The sequence below is a fragment of the Dipodomys merriami genome, unplaced genomic scaffold (genome assembly GCF_024711535.1).
Source record: "Dipodomys merriami isolate MVZ:Mamm:240054 unplaced genomic scaffold, mDipMer1.0.p SCAF_100, whole genome shotgun sequence".
NCBI lineage: Eukaryota > Metazoa > Chordata > Mammalia > Rodentia > Heteromyidae > Dipodomys > Dipodomys merriami.
This window is the reverse complement of record NW_027202272.1, coordinates 3,053,343-3,059,342: the sequence shown is the minus strand read 5'-3', so window position 1 is coordinate 3,059,342 and position 6,000 is coordinate 3,053,343.

The window sequence follows — 6,000 nt, the reverse complement described above, 5'->3', positions numbered from 1 at the left end:
ACTGGCCCCAGTTCCAAGACAGTGACTTAATTTTTATTAATGGAAGCAGTTATGTTTTTTCAGTTCCATACTGAACATTTAAAAAAAGCAGTGTAGAATTTTGTACAGCTATTCAGACATCCTTCCCTGATTGCTTCTCTGAGATATACATTGTTTCCCTTTTTTAAATACGTTTTTATTGTAAAAATGTTGTACAGATTGGTTACAGTTACAGGAGCAAGGTAATGAGTACATTTTCTATTGAGCATTGTTGACTCCCCCTTTGTTTTCCCCCTACTATCCTTTCCCTCCCATCTCCACAACTACCTCCCCCTGCCAAGGTCAGTGACTTAGTTTTCCAATTTTGGTTTGCACAGGCTTTGAACTCATGTAGTGGCAACTCTTTCCTCACATTGCTAAAGATTTACCAAGACCCTGATTCTAAATCCCAGGCTAGGAAAGAAAACCGGCAGAAATTCCAAACCAGGGAACTTTATTTTTTTAAATTTAGATAAATGATTAATTAATTAATTAATTTTTGGCCAAACATGGGGCTTGAAGTCAGGTCGTGTAAACTCTGCCTCAGCTTGGATCTCCCTAGGCTGGGGTGCAGTCTCCAGACCCATAGCCGATCCTGATATCCTAGGCCCAGAGGGATTTTAGGAAGAAAAAAAGCTGGAAAGCACAAAAAGTGGTGAGGTGCAGAGTGCTGGGGTTTTACTTGTTTTTTTCTTTGCATGTTGACCATCCTAGGTCTGAATGATATGGATGCAAAGTCGACTTGACCTGTCATTGCTGATGGCTGGTGGGATATCAGTGAAGCCATAGGCCAACCTGTGAACATGGCCCTGGATTCAAATCCCAGTCCTGACACCAATGGCAGGGGATCACAAGAGACTCATTCCTATTCATAGGAATACTGATTGAAAGTGTAGTTCATGCACCGGTCTAGTCTAAAATTGGATGCAATAATCGATTTGGTAGGAAAGTTATAGGTGTCATTTTATCATAGATAGACAGCCCTGGCACTCTTTACCAATGTATATTTCTTTGTATACCACCATCTGCCTATCCATGTATCACTGTTTTGGCCAAACCTAGGGGTCGATCTGGGAACCATCTGACAGCCTCATTGGCTAGAGGCTGCCATGCTCAAACTCACTCATTCTTGAATTGAGCCTGCTAGGCACTGAGTTCAGATCCTAGCACTGCCAGGCTTGATGGAGAACACATCTAAAATCTAGATACTTTGTGATGGGATGTAAACTATGTAATAAATTGTATATGTATCATCAGAGTCAATAAAATAAATGGTAAATAAATGAATAAAACAATAAATAAAATGAATAACCACAGCAAACACAATATGGACTGAACATCTGTACGGAATTACAAATCCTAACTTTAAAACGTATGTAAGATGAACTTTTCCAGGTCTGAGGCTTCAAATCAGCCCCCCCTACAAGGAGGGAATTGCGGGGGACCCTGAGATACTCCTTTGTGAACCTATGAGGAGTCATGGAAAGCGATCGATCTCATCCCTGAATGAGTAGTTCATGCATGATGCGAATAGGAAATGATAGGCAAGACTCATGGAGTATTGATTATTTGTAGAGAAGAGTTGATGAAGCATGATAATTATCATCACAGTCATGAAATGGAGGCATCCAGAAAGATCCAAGAAACAGTAGTCACACAGAATGGATTCCATTACAAGTCACCATCTCTCCTACTCTACACAAATATGTACTTATTTGCATACTACCTTCAGCTTATGAGTGGGTGACTATTATCCTCCCCAGTTTCCCCCTGCCGGGGGCCTCAATCTCAGGTCTTTGAATGGACTAGGTCCTTCATGGCTCACAGGCTGGTGTGCTCATGTGGACCCATTCACCAATTGGGCCTGCTAGGTCCCACGTTCAGATCCCAGGCCTGCCAAAAGATTCAGCTTGATGTCAAAAGCCAATCATTGCACCTGTTTTTCTTTCCTGTGCAAGTCATGGGTCTCAGCTAGGATGGAGAATAAATGGGCCACCCTGTGGCTATGGGAATAAGTTGTTATCCATGTCAGTCAAGGTATACTTGTCATTATATACTCAAGAAAATACACAATATATCCATGAATAGCATACAAAATAAAGAGAATAACTACACTCAATGCATGATGAAGTCCACACATGGATGTGAATATACATACTTTGTTTCAATGATGCATTGAGGACAATTGAGGCCTCCCTGGGGCTCAAACTCAGTTCCAGGGAATGACCCAGCTCCTTAGTGGCTCACAGTCTGGTATGATCACATGATCCCATTGGGCAGTTGGGCCTCCTAGGCTTTGAGTTCGAATCCCAGCACTGCCAAAAGTTCACCCTGATGTGAGAGGCCAGTTGTTGCATCTGTTTTCCTAGGCTGTGCAAGTTCTGTGTCTCACCTAGGAAGGAGAATGTATAGGCAAGTCTATACTCATGGGAATAGGTTGTCTTCCAGTTCACCAGAGTTATATCTGTCATTCTATACTCAAGAAAATACACAATACATCAATGAATAAGACACAAAATAAAGAGAATGACTACACCGAACACAAGATGCTGCTCACCAATGTTTAGAACTATAAATCCTCTGTTTAATTATGAATTCATGGCTATATTGGCCCCCACCTGGGCTGGATCTCAGGTCCTGGGAATGGCTTAGCTCCTTAGTGGCTCACACGTTGGTGTTCTCAACATGTCCCTTTCACTGATTGGGCCTGCTGGACCTTGAGTTCAAATCCCAGCACTGCCAAAATATTCAACCTGATGTAAGGATCCAATTGATCCACCTTTTTTCCTGTCCTGCGAAAGTCCTGGGTCTCAGCGCAGATGGAGAATGCTATAGAGGCAACTCTATAGCCATGGAAATAGGTTGTCATCCATGTCAGCACAGTTATATCTGTCACCATACTCAATAAAATACACAATACATCCATGAATAAGACACAAATTAAAAAGTATAACTACAATGAACTCAAGATGCATACCACTCCTGTAGGTAAAGAGAGATCTTATGTTTAAAAAAGGTGGGCTTATTATTTTGTCCAGTGCTGGGCCTTCAAATCAGGCCCTGGACCATGCCTGACATTCTAGTCTTCAAGGATGGCGAGCTTCAATTCTCCCACAGTGCAACAGAGCTACCCAGACCTGAGTTCAAATCCCAGCACTGACAAAAGATTCATTCTGATGTCAGAAGCCAGTTGTTGCACACGTTTTCCTCTCCTGTGAAAGAAGAGGATGGAAAATGCATAGGCAACCCTATAACCATGGGAACAGGTCGTCGTCCATGTCAGCACAGTTATACCTGTCACCATACTTAGTAAAATAAACAATACCTCCATGAATTAGAGACAAAATAAGGAGAAGTGCACCATACACAAGATGCTGTCCACACATGTATGTCAATTTAGATCGTATGTTTAAATTATGAACTTATGAAATTATGAACTTATATTGGACCACCCTGGGGGTCAATGTCAGATCCTGGGAATGGCCTAGCTCCTTGGTTGCTCACAGGTTGGTGTGTTCACCTTGATTTATTGGCCAATTGTTCCTTCTAGACCCTGAGTTGAGATCCCAGTAACATTAACACATGGATCATCGAGTAAGAAGCTGAATGTGAAACTTGTTTTCCTTTCCTCTGAGAATTCTAGGTGTCAAGCATGATGGAGTACATTTCTACAAACCTAGTGCTCTGTGATAGGATGTCATCAATGTAATAAACGAAATGGGTTTCATATAGTAAAATCAATGGTAAATAAATGAATAAAACAAAAAATACAAGGAACAACCACACCAAACATGTATGGACTGAACATCTATAGGTAAGTATAAATCCTATCTTTACAATGCATGTAAATAGTATGTTTTCCAGGGATGGGGCTTGAATTCAGGACTAGTGAACAGGCTTGACATTCTTATCTTCAAGTACGGTGATCTTCCCCTTCATCCACATTGCTGCAGATTTACCCTGATCCTTAGTTCAAATCCAACACCTGGCAGAATAAATAGCTGGAATTGCAAGCCAGGGAGCTAATTTTTTAAAACCTTTTTCTCAGCACGGGGCTTGAACTCAGGTCGTGGTAACTCTGCCTCAGCTTCGATCACCCTAGGCTGGGGTACAGCCACTGGACTCACAGCTGTTCCTGGGATCCTCGACCCCCAGGCCTTGCAGGGAAAACAATGTACAGAAAAACTGTGGCCTTTTTAGGTTTTCTTCCTTTGCACATGACCCTCCTGAGTCTGAATTACACTGTTGCAAAGAGTACTTCACTTTGCATTGCTGAAGGCTGGCAGACTATTGGGGAAGCCATAGGCCCACGTGGCAATATAGGCCCTCAACAACCAATGGCAGGAGATACTAAGAAACAGGTTTCCAACCATAGGAATAAAAATGGAATGTTGTCAGTGTCACAGAATAAGTTGTTCGTGAATAATGCTCCTATAAAATTAGACAGCATGATTTCAGGAGGCTGATTGATTTTATTTAATATATATGAAGCATTAAAAGATTATTATTACTTACAGAAACACAATAATTTCAGGACACTGATTTCTTTTAAGAAAGAAAACAATTACATTACTTACATGGACACATAATAAATACCCAAGAATTGGTAGGAATGTAGTCTATATAACTAAATAATGTATAGACATCTCTGGCACTCTGTAAAGACATATATTTATTAGCTTACTGCCATCTGCACGTCAATCTGTTCTTATTTTGTTAACTCCTGGGCTCAATCTCAGGTCCTGGGAATAGTCCGTCAGCTCAATTTGCCCCAGGAGGGCATGCTGACACTCACCCATTCATGAATTTGGCCTTGTAGGCCATGAGTTCAGATGCCTGCATTCCCAAACATTGAATCGTTGAGTAAGAAGCTGATGGTAACACATGTTTTCCTTTTCTGTGAATGTCCTGGGTGTCAGGTATGAAGTGGAATATATATGCAGACCTATATCCTTATGTAATCAATGTTCTATGTGTCATAATAGTCAATAAAATAAATGGTCATTACATGAACAAAACAAAAATATAAAATAACTACACTGAATGCAATATAATCAACATATGTATGTAAATATAAATCATATATGTAAATTGTACATGAATAGGATGTTTTCTAGTGCTGAGGATCGATATCAGGCCTAAGGAACAGACTTGAATTTCTTGATAAGAAGGAGGCAAGCTTCCACTTCCAACACAGTGCAACATAGGTACCAGACCATGAGTTCAAATCCCAGTCCTGGCAGAAAAATAATGGAACCTTTATAGTATGATTGGCCCAATTCTTAGGTATTTCATTATGCCTCCATTTTATGAATTTGATTGTTTAAATGCTTAATAAAGTATTAACTAAAATTGATTAGTGTCCTATAATATAATTGTGTATAATTTTATCATAGAATCATTCAAGAACTGCCCATTCAATCATGACATACATAATATTCCATTGGGTATCATATAGATAGGAACAAGTTTCTTAGGATCTCCTGCCATTTGGAGGTGGCAGGATCACGATTCGAACTGTGTGCCCCAGCTCCCACCATTTCACTGCGAGAATAGGGTACTCACCAGTCTGTCCAAGAACATCAGCAAGACCAGTGGATCTCAGCAGTCCTCCTTGATACTTACAAGGCTGTGAAAGGAGGATCATGGTCAAAGTCACCCAAGCCAAGAAAGTTCTTGAGACTCCTTTCCAACTTCAGTGCCAACATATCAAGTGTGGAGGGCCAGCCTTGAGCAAAAGCAGCTCACAGACTGTGTCCAGATCTTGAGTTTAAGGTCCAGGATTGGCAACAAACAGACATACACAACAATCTGTGCAGCCATCCAGCTAAAGCAGGTTACTCTTTTGTCCCCAACTGCATTGGACAGAGTTCCCTGGGAATAAAGGCTAGGCGAGCCGCTGTCATCTTGCTCTGCCCATACTGCTTGCATCACAGGATTACAGCCCCATTCTTTCATGCTCCTTTCTGACCAATGAGATAC